The sequence below is a fragment of the Schistocerca serialis genome, chromosome 1, assembly GCF_023864345.2.
Source record: "Schistocerca serialis cubense isolate TAMUIC-IGC-003099 chromosome 1, iqSchSeri2.2, whole genome shotgun sequence".
In the NCBI taxonomy this organism is placed as follows: domain Eukaryota; kingdom Metazoa; phylum Arthropoda; class Insecta; order Orthoptera; family Acrididae; genus Schistocerca; species Schistocerca serialis.
The window spans coordinates 111,916,977-111,940,125 of record NC_064638.1 but is presented as its reverse complement, the minus strand read 5'-3'; the positions used below and the strand labels follow the sequence as shown (position 1 = coordinate 111,940,125).

Genomic DNA, 23,149 nt, shown 5'->3' with positions numbered 1-23,149 from the left:
TGACAGCGGCTGTAGACTGTTTGCCGATGATGCTGTAGTCTACAGGAAAGTAGTGTTACACGAAAGTTGTGAACAAATCAATGAGGATTTGCAGAAAATAAATGCGTAGTGTAATGACTGGCAGTTATCTCTCAACATTAGTAAGTTAACCTACTGCGTATAACAAGGCAAAAATCCCCATTAATGTACGAGTACAAAATAAATGCCCAGTCTTTGGAAGCGGTAACGTCCGTCAAGTATCTGGGTGTGACTACTCGAAATGATCTCAAACGGAATGATCAGATTACACAAGTAACGGGTAAGGCGAACTCGAGATTGTGGTTTATTAGTAGAATCCTGAAGCGATGCAGTCCTTCAACAAAGGAAATAGCTTACAATACGTTAGTTCTTCCAGTAATGGAGCATTTTTCGTCTGTATGGGACCCTTACCAATTGAGTCTGATTCAAGAGATTGAGAAGGTCCAAAGAAGAGCGGCAAGATTCGTGACTGGTACATCTAGCCATCGCGAGAGCGTTACAAATCTCATAAAAAGTCTGAAGTGGGACACACTTGCAGATAGACGGCGCGCTAAACAGTACGGGCTGCTCGCTAAATTCCGAAATCCGATCTTCACCGAGGAAGTAGAGCATATATTATTACCACCAACTTTCAAATTGCGGAATGATCACCATTCAAAGATAAGAGAAATTAGAGATGGTACTGAGGCGTTCAGACAGTCGTTTTTCCCTCGCGCGATCCGCGAGTGGAACAGGAGGGGGGGAAATACGACTTTGGCGCGAATTGTGCCCTCCGCCACACACCTCTTGGTGGCTAGCGGAGTATATATGTAGATGTAAAAGTTTATCGCCCGTACACTGCAATGAAATACTTTCTGAAAAGACTTCCTATAATATATTAGATGATGATACACTCCTGGAAATGGAAAAAAGAACACATTGACACCGGTGTGTCAGACCCACCATACTTGCTCCGGACACTGCGAGAGGGCTGTACAAGCAATGATCACACGCACGGCACAGCGGACACACCAGGAACCGTGGTGTTGGCCGTCGAATGGCGCTAGCTGCGCAGCATTTGTGCACCGCCGCCGTCAGTGTCAGCCAGTTTGCCGTGGCATACGGAGCTCCATCGCAGTCTTTAACACTGGTAGCATGCCGCGACAGCGTGGACGTGAACCGTATGTGCAGTTGACGGACTTTGAGCGAGGGCGTATAGTGGGCATGCGGGAGGCCGGGTGGACGTACCGCCGAATTGCTCAACACGTGGGGCGTGAGGTCTCCACAGTACATCGATGTTGTCGCCAGTGGTCGGCGGAAGGTGCACGTGCCCGTCGACCTGGGACCGGACCGCAGCGACGCGCGGATGCACGCCAAGACCGTAGGATCCTACGCAGTGCCGTAGGGGACCGCACCGCCACTTCCCAGCAAATTAGGGACACTGTTGCTCCTGGGGTATCGGCGAGGACCATTAGCAACCGTCTCCATGAAGCTGGGCTACGGTCCCGCACACCGTTAGGCCGTCTTCCGCTCACGCCCCAACATCGTGCAGCCCGCCTCCAGTGGTGTCGCGACAGGCGTGAATGGAGGGACGAATGGAGACGTGTCGTCTTCAGCGATGAGAGTCGCTTCTGCCTTGGTGCCAATGATGGTCGTATGCGTGTTTGGCGCCGTGCAGGTGACAGCCACAATCAGGACTGCATACGACCGAGGCACACAGGGCCAACACCCGGCATCATGGTGTGGGGAGCGATCTCCTACACTGGCCGTACACCACTGGTGATCGTCGAGGGGACACTGAATAGTGCACGGTACATCCAAACCGTCATCGAACCCATCGTTCTACCATTCCTAGACCGGCAAGGGGACTTGCTGTTCCAACAGGACAATGCACGTCTGCATGTATCCCGTGCCACCCAACGTGCTCTAGAAGGTGTAAGTCAACTACCCTTGCCAGCAAGATCTCCGGATCTGTCCCCCATTGAGCATGTTTGGGACTGGATGAAGCGTCGTCTCACGCGGTCTGCACGTCCAGCACGAACGCTGGTCCAACTGAGGCGCCAGGTGGAAATGGCATGGCAAGCCGTTCCACAGGACTACATCCAGCATCTCTACGATCGTCTCCATGGGAGAATAGCAGCCTGCATTGCTGCGAAAGGTGGATATACACTGTACTAGTGCCGACATTGTGCATGCTCTGTTGCCTGTGTCTATGTGCCTGTGGTTCTGTCAGTGTGATCATGTGATCTATCTGACCCCAGGAATGTGTCAATAAAGTTTCCCCTTCCTGGGACAATGAATTCACAGTGTTCTTATTTCAATTTCCAGGAGTGTATATATATCTTATTGGAAAAACTGTTCTTGCTATTGCAGTACAACATTTTATACCCTTACTTCTTCTGTCATCCGTTATTTTGCTGACCAAATAGCAGAATTCATCTCCTTCTTCCAGTGTGTCATTTCCTAATCTAATTCTCTCACCATCATTTTGATTTAATTGGACTATGCTCCATTACCCTCGCTTTGACGTTCATCTTACAGCTTATTTTCAAAACATCCATAACGTTCAACCTACCAACAAAGTTGTTCGCCGTCTCTGACAGTAGTACACTGTCATAGCCAAACTTACTTTTTTTTTTTTTTTTACACGACCTTGTCTGATTCGTGCGTACTAGCGTGCTGAGCTTTTATTAATTGATAACTAAAGGACCAGACAACAACTTTAAAATTCACGAAACATGAATGAGCTGAATGGACGTGAGATTGCAAACTTGATGCTGGAGTGAGGAGATCTACCAGCAAGTCCATAAGTCGTTGAAAATCGTTATCAGCAAAGCAATTAACAGTCCATACAACAATCCGTAGTCCAATTCAGTATAGCAGCTAGGTTCCAGTGACGCGTCACGACAACGATATCAACGGTCTTCACTCCACGAACGATATGCTAGCAGAGCTATCGGGTTATGCTTACAAAAGTTGCCGAACATCGCAAACGGACTAAATAACGTCGATATCTTCTGTGGCGGCATGCATGTCGTTACGTGGACAAGGTATGAGACCTTACAAGCATTTATTTCTTGTCTGCGAACTTTAATTCGCTTTCCAAATTTCTTCTTACAAGGGAACCTCCCCATCGCACCCCCCTCAGATTTAGTTATAAGTTGGCACAGTGGATAGGCCTTGATAAACTGAACACAGATCAATTGAGAAAACAGGAAGAAGTTGTGTGGAACTGTGAAAAAATAAACAAAATATACAAACTGAGTAGTCCATGGGCTACATAAGCAACATCATGGACGAAGTGTGCTTAGAAGCGCCGTAGTCCCGTGGTAGCGTGAGCAGCTGCAGAACGAGAGGTCCTTGGTTCAAGTCTTCCCTCGACTGAAAATTTTACTTTCTTTATTTTTCCATAGTTATTATCTGTCCGTTCGTTCATTGACATCTCTGTTCACTGTAGTAAGTTTAGTGTCTGTGTTTTGCGACCGCATCGCAAAACCGTGCGATTAGTAGACGAAAGGACGTGCCTCTCCAATGGGAACAAAACATTTGATCGCAAGGTCATAGGTCAACCGATTCCTCCACAGGAAAACACATCTGATATATTCTATACGACACTGGTGACGGCATGTGCGTCACATGACAGGAATAAGTTGTCGACCCACCTAACTTGTACACTTGGCGAATGGGTAAAAAGATTCTTCTACCTTGCCCGATTTAGGTTTTCTTGTGGATGTGATAATCACTGCCAAAAAAGTGATGAAAACATAAGAGTTTGTCACATAAACTGAAAATAAAAAATTAAACTTTTCATTCGATGGAAGATTTGAACCAGGGACCTTTCGTTCCGCAGCTGCTCACGTTACCACGAGACCACGGCGCTCTTGCCTTTCTCTTGTCCTTAATGTTGCCTATCTTGCCATGAACTACTCAGTTTGTATATTTTGCTTATTTTTTCACAGTTCCACACGACTTCTTCCTGTTTTCTCAATTGATCTGTGTTCAGTTTTTCAAGGCCTATCCACTGTGCCAACTTATAACTAAATCTGACGGGGGTGCGATGGGGAGGTTCCCTTGTTAGCTTCCTTGACTGCCAGCTCCAGAAACAGATAGAATAGTAGTGAGATGGTGGTGGTGGTGGTGGTTAGTGTTTAACGTCCCGCCGACAACGAGGTCATTAGAGACGAAGCGCAAGCTCGGGTTAGGGAAGGATTGGGAAGGAAATCGGCCGTGTCCTTTCAAAGAACCATCCCGGCATTTGCCTGAAACGATTTAGGGAAAACACGGAAAACCTAAATCAGGATGGCTGGAGACGGGATTGAACCGTCGTCCTCCCGAATGCGAGTCCAGTGCGCTAACCACTGCGCCACCTCGCTCGGTAGCAGTGGAGATGATTCGGAATGTAGACTACTTCACACTTCTCTCTCCCTTCTTAATTAATACTTCCGTTTCATGGGTCTCGACTAGCAAAACTGACGTTCCTATTATACGGCACTTAAGCCGACGGTGGAGAAATAGACAACAGGAAAAGCTCGAATTTGCTGTCAAAACACACACATTGTGCACATGGGCTGTTTACGTCGCACCAGCCGCGTGTGTAGTCTGTGGCTGCAGCAAAACAACGATCGCCGGCCTGAATTCCGCAACGAAGCGTGAAGTCACACTTGTTTGTGATGGCGAAATGCATCAGCTGCTTAATAGCGGAAGAGAGCCAGCAACACACACACACACACACACACACACACACACACACACACACACCACGTCGGTAATCCAAACCTAAGCTGCCATTCGGCATGCACTGTCCTAACCATTGCTCTCGCGTATTCGTGTATACTACCAGTCACACTTCGTTGTAAATAATATTTTGTAATATTGTAACTTGTAATGTTGTAATTGTAAGATTATGCATAACAAATTATGTTTCGCTCTTTTATTTCAAAATGTATTTTGTCCAGTATAAGGCCATTTGTAAATCTCCCATCGTTTGTCGTTACTAATGACCTAGTCCTTGCAACGCTAATATTGAATCCATGTTCTATACTCATCTATATTTTGTCATGTTACGGGCTTTTTATTACCTCCACGGTAAATGTTTTAGCCCATTACTGTCGTGTCATTCTAGATATAAGAAATGTTACGTAGTTGGATGTAAGAACACTCGGGTGGCAACCCTACAAAAAAAAGAGCGACCACATGCTGGTTTGTCTGGGAAACAAGTGGCGATCATGTGAAGATAGTATTTCAGGTACGTTTGAAAAGTGTTCTGATAGAATCGTAATCGGAATCGTGTTGGAAACATGGAAGGCAGCTTCTAATTCTAACAGTGCTACAGCGGAATGGGATAGTGGTGACTAATATACAGTCACGTAAAAAAAAAAAAAAAAAAAAAAAAAAAAAACTACGACCGCTGGCGTAGCGCAGCGGATGTGGGCTATTTTCTTGTTGCTATTTCTGGGAACACGTAGATGAGGTGGACATTTAAAATTTTTTCTTCAACGGAATCTCTCTCTCTCTCTCTCTCTCTCTCTCTCTCTCTCTCTCTCTCTGCGTCTGTGCGTGACCTTGCGCGTGCACACATACCGGAAGTGTGTAGATACGCCAAGAGTTGATAGTATTATGACAGCGCAATGCAGCTTATTAGGTTAGGTTGTGAAATAGCATAAGCAGTTTTCAGTTTGAAGTAATAATTTTACTGTAACGCTTTTAAAATGTCCGTAACGAATGCCGCGTTGGCTGATCTTTTCAGGCAGTAACTGATCGTCCCTTAGTTAAGGAAACTATATTATTTAATTTACGGTCGCAGGTTCGAATCATGCCTCGGACATGGCTGTATGTGATGTCCTTAGGTTAGTTAGGTTTAAGTTGTTCTAAGTTCTAGGGGACTGATGACCTCAGATGTTAAGTCCCATAGTCCTCAGAGCCATTTGAACCAGCTGTCGTTGCCTCGATACTAACAAAACTGCAACGTCGTCATCATTTTGTTTGGTGAAAGTAGTCTTAATTTGCCGATTTTATTTAGTACGGTCCGTCTGAAATGTGATGTAGTGTCGCTCTACTACCAGAAAGTTTAATACAGCAGTTGTAGTGCTTTAAAGAAAGTGTTTTGATGTTGTAGTGCTTTAAATAAAGTACTTTGATGTTGTGCCTATAATAAAACAATTTCTTTATCTTGATCTAGGTATGATTTACCACTGTTTGAAGCATCCGCAGAGCATTTTTTGTCGATATGTGCTGAAGCTGTTACAGTACTGAAACATGCCAGATTCAAAATAAAACATTATTATCAACAACAAAGGCTATGTATTTTCGCTTACTGAATGTGGTGTTCTCAAAATACTTTCCTATAAAGTAAACACGAACGTATGTATTGAGATTCAAAAAGCCCAAAGTTGATGGGATGTAATTAATAGCTAGTAATTGTCGTTTAAACACCTATCATTGTCCACCACTTATTCTATTCTTTCCTTACTGCCACTGCTAATGTTAATACTGGATAGTTATAATTAAAGTGCATCTACTCGCAGAGGTCCAGTGTGGGCCGCAATTATCGCTTGGCAGCGAAACTTGGTAGATAGTCTAATGCGTTGATACGGAACCGATTTATGCCGGAAAAAATTAGCGCCAGTTGTGGCCACTAGGCTCAAATCTGGCGCTGTACACCATCTCGTCGGCGTCGCTGGTGCTCATACTAAACAAATTGTGTAAGTGGGAGTTACAAACAACAACAACATTATGCCTCTCTCACTTGTTTGATTCTTGCTACCCACGTTCCGTTTCTAATCCATTACATATGAAAGAATTTCCATCGTATTTCCGGCATTCACAGTCGAGATTTGCACCTGGTGGCCAAAACTGGAGCTAATTTTTTTGCGAGTGTAAATCGGCTCCGCCACTGGAATATCCACTAAGGTTCACTGATGTGCAATAATCACAGACCACACTGAACGTCTGTGAGGAGATGCAATTTCATTAAACCTAAACGGTATTATTACTGTTACTTACTGACATAAACCTAGAAATGATTCTTGATATTAATGTATCCATACTAATGGTGGTCAGGCTCGTTGGATGTGGACTGAGTTAGCGGAATAAATACAGCAACCAGCCATTCGAGAAAATGCCTATGGCTGCTGTATTTCTTCAAGTCAGTCTTATATTTTGTAATAATTTTATTTTTCGCCCGTGCCCTGGAAATCGTTTAGGCTCTTTATGGTGGTCTATAAAGCGTTTGCCGGCCGAAGTGGCCGTGCGGTTAAAGGCGCTGCAGTCTGGAACCGCAAGACCGCTACGGTCGCAGGTTCCAATCCTGCCTCGGGCATGGATGTTTGTGATGTCCTTAGGTTAGTTAGGTTTAACTAGTTCTAAGTTCTAGGGGACTAATGACCTCCGCAGTTGAGTCCCATAGTGCTCAGAGCCATTTGAACCATTTATAAAGCGTTTCTGGACGACGATTCTTGTACTGACGACAAAATTCGTAAACCAGTATTTGGAAAAAGTGACTTTCCTTTTAAGGAGATAGGTGACATTTGTTATGAGCTTTTGTTTATTTCTCACGTAGTTACCTTTTATGTTGCAATCATAACCGTTTTAGGCCCACAATGGACATCTTCTGATGCTATGGGGCATCGGCTGCTAAGGATCATGGGCTGCATTTGATGAACAAAATTTTGGGTGTTGTCAAACTGACAGTTCAATAAATGCTGCCCATAGAATCTGTAGGTGGCCATTCTGGACCGAAACCGGTTATGTCTGTATCATAAAAATTTACTGTGCCAAAAACAAACAAAAATTCTTAAACCTGTTTCTTTTGCTCTACTTTACTCTCACAAGGGAACCTGCCCATCGCACCCCCGTCAGATTTAGTTATAAGTCGGCACAGCGGATAGGCCTTGAAAAACTGAACACAGATCAGTTGAGAAAACAGGAAGAAGTTGTGTGGAACTGTGAAAAAATAAGCAAAATATACAAACTTAGTAATTCATGGCAAGATAAGCAACATTAAGGAGAATGGTAAGGCAAGAGCACCGTGGTCTCCTGGTAACGTGAGCAGCTGCGAAACGATAGGTCCTTGGTTCAAATCTTCCATCGAGTGAAAAGTTTAATTTTTTATTTTCAGTTTATGTGACAAACTCTTATGTTTTCATCACTTTTTTGGGAGTGATTATCACATCCACAAGAAAAACCTAAATCGGGCAAGGTAGAAGAATCTTTTTACCCATTCGCCAAGTGTACAAGTTACGTGGGTCGACAACATATTCCTGTCATGTGACGCACATGCCGTCACCAGTGTCGTATAGAATATATCAGATGTGTTTTCCTGTGGAGGAATCGGTTGACCTATGACCTTGGGATCAAATGTTTTCGGTTCCCATTGGAGAGGCACGTCCTTTCGTCTACTAATCGCACGGTTTTGCGATGCGGTCGCAAAACACAGACACTAAACTTATTACAGTGAACAGAGATATCAATGAAAGAACGGACAGATAATAACTATGCAAAAATAAAGAAAGTAAAATTTTTCAGTCGAGGGAAGACTTGAACCAAGTACCTCTCGTTCTACAGCTGCTCACGCTGCCACGGGACCACGGCGCTCCTACGCTCACATTGTCAATTACGTTGCTTATGTGACCCATGGACTATTCAGTTTGTATATTTTGCTTATTTTTTCACAGTTCCACACAACTTCTTCCTGTTTTCTCAATTGATCTGTGTTCAGTTTATCAAGGCCTATCCACTGTGCCGACTTATAACTAAATCTGAGGGGGGTGCGATGGGGAGGTTCCCTTGTCAGTACGACTGTTCCAACACTTACCTCTTACTCAGTCCTTCGATGCTAGGATGTTAATGGCTGCCTCGCTCCGTTAAACGCCCCTGTAATGTAATTCATGTGTAGAACGCCGTATAAAACAACTCCTCAGTGAAATGAGCCATACGTATGTGAGCTGGGGCCTCGCGCCTCATTGTCAGCGCCTGCACGTGCTCTCACCAGTAGACGGGCGTGCCGTCAAATCGCTGCAGGTGTTTTCCGGCCCACCAACAGCTGCGGACGCATCTGCTGCTCCAAGGTATTTGCTGGCACGGAGAAAGTGTCACAGCTAAGTCCAGTCGCAGGCAGTGTGACCTCAAAACTGAGTAGCTCGCATGGTGCGTGTCAAGTGAAGCGGGTGTGCGAACATGTGTTTCCTGAAGCTGCTGTGTGGGGATTTACCTTTGAATGATAGCTGCTTATGCTGGAGTCATTGCTGACGTATTGGCTCAAAGGCAATTGTCAGCGTGCAAGTACGAATTTCATAATCGCACATTATGTCCTATGGAAACTGAGACGGGTGTCGATATAATAATACACCATCTGCATCATTGTATTTATTATTTTGATTAATGTTTTCGATCTGATGAGTGAATCATCATAACATCTGAAACTGGAGAGGAAGAATAAAAGGACGTTGTAGTACCATAATTATGTGTGTGTGTAGCTTTTTAAAGACATTTAGCCAATAATAAAAATAAAACAGCATAATATCAGAATGGTTTGATAAGTCTGATAAAAAACAAAGAAAAGCTGTTTGTTTAATAAATAACTCACCTTCCTTCTCGATATAGTCTCCTTTGATGGATATACACTTTGTCCAGCGGTCTTCCAGCGTTTCCACCCCATCGGAAAAATAGGTTCTGTCAAACTCTGCAAAATACTCAGTGACTGCTACTATCGCTTCCTCAAAAAAAGTGGTTCAAATGGCTCTGAGCTCTATGGGACTCAACTGCTGAGGTCATTAGTCCCCTAGAACTTAGAACTAGTTAAACCTAACTAACCTAAGGACATCACACACATCCATGCCCGAGGCAGGATTCGAACCTGCGACCGTAGCGGTCTCGCGGTTCCAGACTGCAGCGCCAGAACCGCGCGGCCACTTCGGCCGGCTATCACTTCCTCATTTGATGAAAATTTCTTGCCTGCATTTTTCAAGTTAGGAACTGGGGCTAAGTGTGGTGAATAGGGTAGATGACGAAGCAATTGAAAGCCCAATTCATGCACATTCACCGCTATGGGATGGTGCGTTAACTTGGTGAAATAGCACTTTTTGCGTGCCAGCCTCGGGCTTTTTTCAGGCAACGCTAGTTGGCTATGAAGCGGAATAGGATCAAGTTGTGGGTCTGCCTTTTTCCAAGTAACCTACGGGCATTATTCCTTGGGAGTCCCGAAAAAACAATGACATCACTTTACCTTTTGATAAAATGGTCTTTACCTTCTGCGGGGCACTTTCACCTGTCTTTGTCCATTTTTTTGATTACCGTTTTGGCTGTGGTGTGTAATGATGGTTCAAGGTTTCATCATCAGTCACAAACCGACACAAAAGTCTTGTGGGTTGCGATTAAATCACCAGAAATTGCCCTGAAAAGTTGCGCCGGATGGGCTTTGGTGCACCCACGATGTGATGTGCTCAACATATTCAACACTAATCTTGTGATCAGATGCTTGTGGTCTTTCTTTTTGTTATAGGTTGTGCTTGATTTGTGACTGTACGCGACGATTCGCCGGTACCTCTGACGGAAGAAAGCGATTTAACGTTTTAAGACGTTTAAATATATGAAAAAAGAAACTCCCCTCCCTCTCCCCCCCCTCCCCCGGAAGGTCAGAGTACCGGAATGTCTTTTTTTTCCTTGTCAAGCACTGCTTATAGGTATTATCTTGCGCTTAATCGCATTTAAATAGAGCTGACGTTCATTACACCAAGTGCAAATTTTGTCCAAGTGTTTCTGCTACTGGTGCGTTACATTCTCAGTACCAAGACAATGACAATCAGCATGGCAATGTACTCTGTCATAAAGCAGCATCTGTGAGGCAATGCACTGTGTTCAATCACATTCCCGAAATGGAATCACCTGCCCAGAGACTCGGCTTGAACCCAATGGAACACCTGTGGGGAATTCGGTCCCTATCCAAGCGGCCAACAACTCTACTTTCTCTGGTTTCGGCTCTTGAGGACTAGTGGGCTGTCAGTCCTTTCTAGCCATTCAGAAGCCTCACTGAAAGTGTTTCCAGCAGAGTTCGAGGCGTCAAAAAGGCGGGGGTGGACACACCCCATATCAATATCCTCTAATAGGTGTCAAGGGATTAAACCTCCATCGTCAGGTGGATTTACGCGTATTAATACGACATATGTGTGTTGTGCTATGACTTTGGGGTGACATGCCATTTTCTAATGGATAAACAAAACATTAAAAAGATGGTTTTCTTGAGGGGTGGGGGTTGGCGGCAGCACTGTTTGACTAAACGGCAAATGTAAATCAAAACATGAAAATAGAACCACTGAAATAGTCTGCTTCAACTTTATTTTGACGTTTAGATTTATGTTACCTTTTTAATGAAAAACCTCCCCCTAATCATATTCTGAAATAGTGTTTTGTTTTTCCACTAGACAATGCCACAGGGTACGTGAACGACGTAACACAACACACACATGTCGTATTAACACATATAGTGTGTCCCCGTAGGAGCGTGTAGAAACTGAACACGACGGAGAGCATGCTCCACTGAACAATTTGAGGTAGGCAACCTGGGGTCGGAGAAGCCAGCTTATTTATTTACATTAGGTAACTGCAAATACCATCACTGACACAATGGACGTACCATTTGTACTGTATCTTGTACAGTGTGCTGAAACCGACGGCCATCAATGTCAGTGCAAGGATGACATCGGCGAACAAGATTTTGTCGCACCCTGATAAACGTCCCTGGTGTGTTTCGATTCACGTCACAGGCAGCTACAATTCTGGCAGCTAAGTCCATGTCGGTATCCGCTGGGGTCTCCAGTGACTTAGATATCCTCATAGGAAATAATCAAGGGATTCAGGTCAGCTGAACACGCAGGCCTCCCCATCCAATCCAGCGACCGGGGAAATACTGTACCGGTACTGCTTCCTCGTATTGTACTGTTCGTCTCTCAATAGCACTGAATAATGAATGGGTCTGTCGTTTGACTCGTAGCACGTTCTGTCTGCCCCTGGTAGCTGAGTGGTCAGTTCGGCGCTAGCGGCCGTGCGAAGCGGAGGTCCGATACTTCCGCCTGTGCGGCGTGTGCGAGTGTTTGTTTACTTGTGGACTTAGTCTGCACGCGGGCTAGTAACACCGATCATGGCGAACAAGTACAGGAAAACTACATTACGATTCAATTTCTGCAAAGACTACGAACGACCAAAGGCTTTAGCAGTGGAACGATTCATTCGAGAGGACGCCAAGATAGCGCCAAACGATATTATCGGAATTCACCTATCCATCGTTAGTCCCACGGTGTATGTTAAGATGATAAATGACGCGGCGTGTGAGAGAATTCTACAGGCGACAAAAGCAGGTCTCCGATTTTGCCATAGTGACGGGAATGTCGGCATGGTAACTGTAGAACATGCTGGTCTGGTTATACGGACAATACGTGTTTTTGAGCTGCCATTTGAGCTCCCGGCTGACGAAGTTATCGAGGCTTTTAAGCCATACGGTACAGTACATGGTCACACAGCAGAACGCTGGACACAATTCGCCACAGACCCCGTTCTCAACGGAGTGCGGCAGATCACTATTGATCTTCAGAAGCATGTACCGTCCTATCTGACAATTGGTGGTTGTCGGGCGGTGGTGATTTATGATGGTCAACCACGTACATGTTCTGGCTGTGGCCAGGAGGGACACCTCAGGTCGAACTGTATGCAACGGTGGATTACGCAACTGCCTTCAGACGTCCGGGAGCCGTCGCCGGCGATGACAGTACTACCGATCACCTGTGCCAAAGCCCTCACTGCGTCCGCTGATGACCGAAAGGACACAGCCCCGGTGGAAGATCAAGATGGCAATCTCCGAAACCTTGTCGCAGACGTCGGGATGACAGAGCATGCTGCTCCGTCGAGCATACGATCTACGGCGACAACATCAGATGAGACCGAACTCCCACCCAGCACACCGATAGTACAAGAAGCAGTTCCAGCCACTACGGATGCTGTTCCGTCTGAAACGCACTCTGAGACGACATCATTAGTTTCGACCGAACTCCCGCCAAGTTCAACAATGGGACTCGAAACACTTCCAGTTCCTACGGATGCTTTTCTGTCGGGCAGCCGTGATTCCCTGCAATCTGAGGACACGGACGGAAGATCACGCAAACAGCGTTCCCCGAAAAGGAGGAAACGGCGGCGTCGCACGACATCTCCTCGGGATGACTCCCCTTGCCCCGACGACGATGTGCCTGTGGACCAAGACGACACAACAGCCTCTACGAAACAGGATGAGGCACTGGGAACTGTTCGATCCGACCCACAGCGGTCTGTCACATTGACGGTACCGGGACGTGGTGATGCTGAAGAGAAATCACAGCCAGTTGGCTCTCCAGACGCAGATGCTGTGGCTATGGACACGAATATATCACTGCCTGCAAAGATGTGGTATGACGATATTGAGGAGGCGCCGGACGTCATACAGAGGCAGCCGGCACTCACGAAGACGGACTAATAATTGCTGACGGTGAAGGGAGAGGGGCGAGAGAACGTCTTCTTAACTCAGCCCCCGGCGCCGGTGCAGGGAGATGTTGTTGCGCCTCGACAGAGTGGGATTCAACGCCATGCGAACCGTATTGCGACATTAAATATCAATGACGTGCGTTCACTGGCCAAAATACACCTATTGAAGGAAACGGTTTGGGCATCTGATGTGGATATTCCTTTGCTGCAGGAAGTCCACATAGCTGCACTCCCATACATCGCAGTCTACCAATCCTATTGGTCACATGGAGATCACAATGGGAGTGGGGTGGCAGTTTACGTGCGAGGTGGCTTCCCAGTGGAAAACGTGTGTTATCTTCCGTCGGCCAGGGGAATGGCTTTCACGACGTTTGGGACACGCATCATCAACCTTTATGCACCGTCGGGAAACAATCGGCGGCGGGAAAGGGCGCGATTTTATGCAGAAGACATTGCTCCACTATTCCATGGACGTTCTGAATGTGTAATAATTGGTGGAGATTTCAACCGTGTTCTCAGCCAGAAAGACCAATGGCCGCAAGCAAACATCAGCCAGGAGTTGCGAATCGTTGTCAACGACCTTGTCCTTAGTGACACGTGGGAATTACGACATGGAGCTGCACCGGGATACACCTATGTGACAAGTCATTCGGCGAGTAGTTTAGATCGCATTTATATCTCACGGGCTCATGCAAAAGATGTTCAGGACGCGGAACGCTGGCCATTGGCATTTTCCGGTCACAGCGCTTACATCTGTACGGTGCTTCTTCCCCGTAGAGAGGTGTGGAACAGTAAGGCCCCGTGGAAACTAAACATTCAACATCTACATGATCCTGAATGCCGTCAACGGATCCTTGAGACATGGACGATGTGAGAGCGAAGGGTTGGAAGGTATGCGACGAAGCTTGATTGGTGGCTGACTTGTGCTAAACCGGCGCTTCGCCGTACGTTCATCTCATATAGCAGGGAAATGGCAGAATGGCGCCGCCGTACCACCGACTTTTATTTTGCAGCACTGCGCGACCTGGATGATGGCCCGCCGGGACAGGACATCTGGATCGAACGCAAAAGAATAAAAGCTAAACTAGTGGCTTTAGCTCGGAAACATCTTCAGGGAACCATGGTGCGCGCCAGATGTCACGATACGATAAGGCACGAGATTCCTTCCATGCACCACGTCGTGAATGAACGAAAGCACCGACGACGCGTTTTGGTACGGGAGTTAATCACCCGCGAAGACCGAAGAGTGACGCGTCAAGCGGACATTGTCTCTGCATTCGTCGACCATTACCAACACATCTATCGGGAAGAAGCAGCCTCTTTCGATGACCTCGACCGTATAGCCACGTCCGTCTCCCGTACACTGACGGTGGAAGCCGCGGGAACCTTACTGGAAGCCATTAGCTGTGAGGAAGTACATGATGCGATCGCACAAGGTGCGTTGAATCGGTCCCCAGGCACTGATGGGCTTCCTGCTGAATTCTATCGCGAATTTCGCAACGAAATGGCACCGCGATGGACGGAAATGTACAACGAGATGTTAAATTCCGATGCGCCTATTCCACCGGCTTTTATGGAAGGCCTCCTGGTGCCAGTACATAAACCGAAGCCAGGAATTACGGTCACACATTATCACCCCATCACCCTGCTTAATGCCGACTATAAGATCTTTGCACGGTTGCTAGCGTCCCGATGTCGTATGTTACTTCGTAGCGTTCTCTCTCCGGAACAGACGACACCGGGTGGATCGGTGAATGTGCAAACAGCTACTGGCGAATGCCGTGATGTGATAGCGCTGGCGGAGGAGTGCCGGCTTAAAGCGGCGATGGTGGCGGTTGATTTTGACAGTGCTTTTGATAAGGTGCGCCACAACTATCTGTATGCTGTACTGGAACAAATGGGTTTTCCAGACCGTTTTACTGGTCTCATTAGAAGGATTTACGGGGCGCACAATCCTTGGTACAGGTTAATGGGCGTATAGCAGGGCCCATTCAAATTCGACGATCCATTCGCCAGGGCTGCCCTCTTTCGATGCTGCTGTTCGCGATAGCGTTGGAACCATTAATTGGGAGGCTCACCAATTCTCTTTCTGGGATGGAACTACGGGGCTACACCTTCAAATGTCGTGCCTATGCGGACGACCTCCTGCTGCTCGTTCGTTCTGAGGAGGAGGTGAAGACGGTCCTTGAACTGTTGTTGGACCACAGTGTGACGGCGGGTAGTGCAGTGAACATGAACAAATCGGCGGCAATGCCGGTGGGAAGGGGCCTTACGCCGGAAGAAATCAGTCCGTTTCCTTATGTGCAACGATTCCGCTACCTCGGCATAGACTTTACCTCATCTGTATAACATACTGCGGCAGTTAACTACCGACGTATTTTACAGACAACACGTACCATGGTCCGACAACATCTCCTACGGCGCCTTGATCCTTTGCAGCGAGTCGAGTACCTGAACACTTATGTGGTTTCTCGAATGGTGCATATTTCGCAGATCCTGCCCCTACCACTCACGCTCGGACGTCGACTTCAATCAGCACTAGGCTATTTCGTGATGATTGGATCGCCCCTCAAGGTGCGATACGAAACGCTCACTCTCCCTACGGACAAGGGGGGACTCGGACTTACGAATGTTCACTGCCGTGCGACGGCGCTCCTTCTAGCCACAATGTATAAGCAACGGGCGTGATTCCCTTACATCCCGCCTACTGGATCTCCTGGTTCCAGCGTCCCTCACACCTCCGGTGGCGGTGGGCAACATTACGCCACATTTTGCGCATGTCTCAACATTTATCGTGGAACTTAGTTATATCAGAGACGAGCTTCCGCGCACGAGACCGCCATGCGCGAAGGATTTTTATGTTTGGCTGCTACGACGGATAAGTTGTAATGTAATTGAACTGAAACACCCCAGGTTGCATTGGCCGAAGATTTGGAGACATGTGCACCAAAAATTCTTTCCTATCTTCGTTCGGGCACTGTGGTTCTCTGTCGCCTGTGGCAAGTTCAACACCCACCAACGGCTCCATGCAATTGGACTAGTGGACACTCCACTATGCCCGAAATGTCACCAAGTGGATGACGACCATCACCGCTTAACTTGTATCGCGGTGGCGGACGTCTGGCTCCTAGGAAGACAGATGGTGGCTTGCTACCTCCGTGTGACCCCGCAACATATTACACCTGCTTCCTTCTTACATCCGGAGAGTGACTACTTTCGGGCGACTAAATCACAGTCGATCATCTGGATCAAAGGTTGGACGATCGCGTACCTCTATGGGGATACTGCCACGTCGCGACTTGACTTTTGGTATTTCTTGCAGCAAGCCCACAGTGAGTTTCATAGATGGTCACACTATCGGAAAACCTTTGCCAATTATCTTCAGGCAGTCTTCCTTGACCCCCCACACAGGTGGAATGTGCCGGGTGCAGTCGGTGTGCACATTTGACAGCTGATGATGAACCTCACGCTTCTCTCACCACTCACTATGTAATGCACATACTATACGATGAAATGGTCTATATGTTCCTTTTAACAGAGTGATCCTTATTGAAAATAAATAAATAAATAAATAAAAACAACATCCCTGTTCCTTTCAATTTGTGATTTGTTTTAAAATCTTTTGTTTTCTTTCTTTTTGGCAGAGGATGCATTTCATTTAGTGTTTGAAAAAAAAAAAATGGTCAGCGCGACGGAATGTCATACCTAACGGCCCGGGTTCGATTCCCGGCTGGGTCGGAAATTTTCTCTTCTCAGGGAATGGGTGTTGTATTGTCCTTATTATCATCATTTCATCTTCACCGAGACGCAGGTCGCCAAAGTGGCGTCAACTCGAAAGACTTGCACCAGGCGAACGGTCTACCCGACTGGAGGCCCAAGCCACACGGCATTTCCATAGCACTTTCTGATGAGTGGATGGATATGTTGGTGCTACGGTCGCAGGTTCGAATCCTGCCTCGGGCATGATTGTGTGTGATGTCCTTAGGTTGGTTACGTTTAAGTAGTTCTAAGTTCTAGGGGACTTACGACCACAGATGTTGAGTCCCATAGTGCTCAGAGCCATTTTTTTTTTATATGTTGGTATGGGCGCATGACAGCAAGATCTTCAGCACCCGCGCGAAAACACACTGACACGAGTGTCGGTAAAATGCATTAAACAGGAGGATGGAACAGCGTGAAAAACAAACGTGACAAAGGTTGGAAAACTAGATGAGTATCCGCACAGAAGCACGGAACGAAGCATTGCTTCAGTATTAAAACGTTAACTACACAGGAAGGAAGTGGCATAAGGAGCTAAAGCAACATAGCAGATGGATGTGGCTGTCGGACAACAAGAAAAAAAAGGAGCCACCACCTTATCGACAAATAAAGTAAACAAAACCTGCATCTTAACTTGCTGGTAATCGGCACGTCTTCTTTGTTTCTTTTCAGAAAATAAAGAAAACAGCAGAATTGTCTTGAACGTAAACAAGTGCGCATATTAGCTACGTTCCTATTACACTAATTACAATTAAAAATGCACGAAAGACCAGGTCATTCTTGTTGTTTACGCTACTGATATCGCCGGCCCTAGTGGCCGTGCGGTTCCAGGCGCTACAGTGTGGAGCCGAGTGACCGCTACGGTCGCAGGTTCGAATCCTGCCTCGGGCATGGATGTGTGTGATGTCCTTAGGTTAGTTAGGTTTAATTAGTTCTACGTCCTAGGCGACTGATGACCTCAGAAGTTAAGTCGCCTAGTGCTCAGAGCCATTTGAGCTACTGATATCTCTAATTACGTGGGTGATGTATCGCTGTTATATTGGAGATTTTTGACGATAAATAAGGGTGATTTCGGCGAGATCACGCCATCTGATCAATTATACTGCAGATTTTATCAATTAGCCGATGTGAATTTTCGTGCATCTATTTAAAATTTCTTCATTCATAATTTATTGACATTATTTTCCGATAGGTACTCTAATAAAAGAAGTTGGGAAACAGTAATGCTAACAAAGAGGTAGACCAGTTTACTTCGATATCTCCTTAGGCGTCTCCGACCTAGGTTCCCTACCTTAAATTGTTCAGCGGAGCATTCTCTTACGTCCTGTTACCTTTTTGCACGCTCTTACGTAAAACACACTGTATAAATCCACCTTTCCAACGCGGTGTGGATATAAACAAACAGTGATAACAATGAACTTGTTATTGCATTCGATATCAATAACAGTCAAGGCAAAGCATAATTTAAAATGCTAGCATGTGAAGCAAGCTGTGTATCACACCAGTGATTTTCCCTGGATCCGTGCCGATTGAGAGCGGCTACCCTCATACCACACGTACTAAAGCACGCGGATGGTACAAGAACGTTGCGAAAGGCATCCGTGTGTGCGATGTTGTCACGTGTGTAACAGTAAGCAGGTGTGATGACGTGTGGCTCGCGTGCTGCGCGGCCGCCGGCACCCACCACGTTTCGTCGAGTTCGGCGTGTTTGGCTCCCGGGCGTCTGCGCACGCCGGGTTCGCGCGGCGTGACTCACGCCCGCCGAATCAGCAACAGGCCCGCAGAGGCCCGCCGCGTGTGACGTCACGGCGCTGACGCGACGTCACGTTATCTGCCGCGCGCTGCTTTGCAAGCGGCTCCGGGCTTCAGCTGCAGCGTCGGCTGCGCGCGAGTCAGTGACACGGGCGGAGGCGGCTTTATATACAGTATGCACTGTGCGCCGCACCCACTGCGGTGCGGTTTTCCCACGCTCACACTGCCACTTACATGGGACAGCCGAGACTCGTGCGCTGACACTCTGTTTATTGCGAGACCTGAGTTTCTCCTGGCGTATTCAACATTCAAATAACTTCCGGGAATTCAGCCGGGTGACACTTTCAGCGACCGCCGATATTTCGGCGGGAGAACACCCCGCCATTTCCAAGGCAAACTGCAACGGACAGGCGACGTACATGCAAATTCAAAACCTCGGTTCTCGGACTGAGGCAGGAAAGATACTACACACTCTGAACACTAGTGCCACCAAAGATCACCTAAGTCAGACATATCGATAGTGAGACTACGAACTCGCAGGTGACGTAGCACCGACTCTGTCCTTCTGTTTTTTGACAACGGAGGAAGAGCCGGATTCCAAAAAGAGTTTAAACAAAAATCATTGGGACATGCAGTCTACAGGAAACGTACTCACAACGACTTGTACTTACAGACCAATACACTACTGGCCATTAAAACTGCTACACCACGAAGACACGTGACAGAGACGCGAAATTTTACCATCAGGAAGAAAAAGCTGTGGTATGCAAATGATTAGCTTTTCAGAGAATTCACACAAGGTCGGCGACACCTACAACGTGCTGATATGAGGAAAGTTTCCAATCGATTTCTCATACACAAACAGCAGTTGACGGGCGTTGGCTGGTGAAACGTTGTTGTGACGCCTCGTGCAAGGAGGATAAATGCGTACCATCACGTTTCCGATTTTGATAAAGGTCGGATTGTAGTCTATCGCGATTGCGGTTTTTCGTATCGCGACATTGCTGCTCGCGTTGGTCGATATCCAATGACTCCAGAATGAGATTTTCACTCTGCAGCGGAGTGTGCGCTGATATGAAACTTCCTCGCAGATTAAAACTGTGTGCCCGACCGAGACTCGAACTCGGGACCTTTGCCTTTCGCGGGCAAGTGCTCTACCAACTGAGCTACCGAAGCACGACTCACGCCAGGAAGTTTCATATCAGCGCACACTCCGCTGCAGAGTGAAAATCTCATTCTGGAAACATCCCCCAGGCTGTGGCTAAGCCATGTCTCCGCAATATCCTTTCTTTCAGGAGTGATAGTTCTGCAAGGTTCGCAGGAGAGCTTCTGTAAAGTTTGGAAGGTAGGAGACGAGGTACTGGCAGAAGTAAAGCTGTGAGTACCGGGCGTGAGTCGTGCTTCGGTAGCTCACTTGGTAGAGCACTTGCCCGCGAAAGGCAAAGGTCCCGAGTTCGAGTCTCGGTCGGGCACACAGTTTTAATCTGCCAGGAAGTTTCATCCAATGACTGTTAGCAGAATATGGAATCGGTGGGTTCAGGAGGGTAATACGAAACGCCGTGCTCGATCCCAACGGCCTCGCGTCACTAGCAGTCGACAGGAATTTTATCCGCATAGCTGTAACGGATCGTGCAACCACGTCTCGATCTCTGAGTCAACAGATGGGGACGTTTGCAAGACAACAACCATCTGCACGAACAGTGCGACGACGTTTGCAGCAGCATGGCTGCGGTTACCCTGGACGCTGCATCACAGACAGGAGCGCTTGCGATGGTGTACTCAACTACGAACCTGGGTGCACGAATGGCAAAACGTCATTTTTTCAGATGAATCCGGGTTCTGTTTACAGCATCATGATGATCGCATCAGTGTTTGGCGACATCGCGGTGATCGCCTATTGCAAGCGTGTATTCGTCATCGCCATGCAGGCGTATCACCCGGAGTGATGGTATGGGATGCCATTGGTTACTCGTCTCGGTCGCCTCTTGTTCGCATTGACGGCACTTTGAACAATGAACGTTACATTTCAGATGTGATACGACCCGTAGCTCTACCGTCCATTCGATTCCTGCAAAACCCTACATTTCAGCAAGATAATGCACGACCGCATGTTGCAGGTCCTGTACGGGCCTTTCTGGATACAGAAAATGTTCGACTGCTGCCTTGGCCAGCACTTTCTCCAGATCTCTCATCAATTGAAAACGTCTGGTCAATGGTGGCCGAGCAACTGGCTCGTCACAATACACCAGTCACTACTCTTGATGAACTGTGGTATCGTGTTGAAGCTGTATGGACAGCTGTATCTGTACACGCCATCCAAGCTCTGTTTGACTCAATGCCCAGGCGTATCAAGGCCGTTATTACGGGCAGAGGTGGTTGTTCTTGGTGCTGATTTCTCAGGATCTATGCAACCAAATTGCGTGAAAATGTAATCAAATGTCAGTTCTAGTATAATATATTTCTCCAATGAATACCCGTTTATCATCTGCATTTCTTCTTGGTGTAGCAATTTTAACGGACAGTAGTGTAGTTGTCACGATCCATCTCAGCGTGAAGGTGTTCTTCGTACCTTGGTACACAGGGCACATGTCGTTTCCGACGCTGAGACTTTGCCAGCTGAGCTGTCCCATCTTGAAGTTACGTTTCGTCAAAATGGTTATAGTGATAGTCTGATTGAACGTGCGTTGCTCTGTCGACCAACTGTACATGTGGTGATTGATGATAATTCTGACACTTTAGTCCATTGCCTTATTGTCTTACGTAGGAAACACGTCGAACAAGATAGGTCATATTTTACGGAAATACAAAGTGAAATGTGTTTTACGACCTCTCTCTAGAATTAGAGTGCTTTTGAGTTCTGTTAAGGATGATCTTGGTCTGCGTAAGGCGGGTGTATATCGCATTCCTTGTAGCTGCGGCATGGCATATATTGGTCAAACTATCAGGACCGTGGAGGGCCGATGTACTGAGCATAAACGGCACACACGATTACAGCAGCCAAGCAGATCTGCTATTGCCGAACATTGCTTGGATACTGGTCACCCCATGTTATATAACAACACCGAGATATTGGCATGCACATCCAGCTATTGGGACAGTGTTAGTAAGGAGGGTTGAGTTAAAATTAGCGAGCAGCCTCATTATGACCTAGTAGGTAGTGTCGGAAGTTCCATGCGGCTTTTCGCGGATGATGCTGTAGTATACAGAGAAGTTGCAGCATTAGAAAACTGCAGCGAAATGCAGGAAGATCTGCAGCGGATAGGCACTTGGTGCAGGGAGTGGCAACTGACCCTTAACATAGACAAATGTAATGTATTGCGAATACATAGAAAGAAGGATCCCTTATTGTATGATTACATGATAGCGGAACAAACACTGGTAGCAGTTACTTCTGTAAAATATCTGGGAGTATGCGTGCGGAACGATTTGAAGTGGAATGATCATATATAATTAATTGTTGGTAAGGCGGGTGCCAGGTTGAGATTCATTGGGAGAGTCCTTAGAAAATGTAGTCCATCAACAAAGGAGGTGGCTTACAAAACACTAGTTCGACCTATACTTGAGCATTGCTCATCAGTGTGGGATCCGTACCAGGTCGGGTTGACACAGGAGATAGAGAAGATACAAAGAAGAGCGCCGCGTTTCGTCAGAGGGTTATTTGGTAAGCGTGAGAGCGTTACGGAGATGTTTAGCAAACTCGAGTGGCAGACTCTGCAAGAGAGGCGCTCTGCATCGCGGTGTAGCTTGCTGTCCAGGTTTCGAGAGGGTGCGTTTCTGGATGAGGTATCGAATATATTGCTTCCCCCTACTTATACCTCCCGAGGAGATCACGAACGTAAAATTAGAGAGATTCGAGCGCGCACGGAGGCTTTCCGGCAGTCGTTCTTCCCGCGAACCATACGCGACTAGAACAGGAAAGGGGGAGTATAAATGTAGATGTAGTAGATGTAGATGTTAACAGGAATGGAGATTTTTGTTTAAACCCTGTTTGGAATCCGGCTCTGTCACTTGTGAAAAAACAGAGTGACAGAGTCAATGCTACCTCACCTGCGAGTTCGCGGTCTCACTATCGATATCTCTGACTTTGGTCATCTTTGGTGGCACTAGTGTTCAGTGTGTGTGTTATCTTTCCTACTTC

The 23,149-nt window shown here is 46.8% G+C and overlaps 1 protein-coding gene and 1 non-coding gene across 2 annotated transcripts in view; one reads left to right on the top strand and one right to left on the bottom strand.

Moving 5' to 3' along the window:
* The window catches only part of LOC126462869 (probable G-protein coupled receptor Mth-like 1), a 563,028-nt gene that overhangs the window by 176,255 nt on the left and 363,624 nt on the right, over positions 1–23,149 (top strand). The gene's annotated exons all lie outside the window — the stretch shown is intronic.
* Positions 4,298–4,370, bottom strand: Trnaa-cgc (transfer RNA alanine (anticodon CGC)). Its single transcript has one exon. It is a non-coding gene; the product is annotated as a tRNA-Ala (tRNA).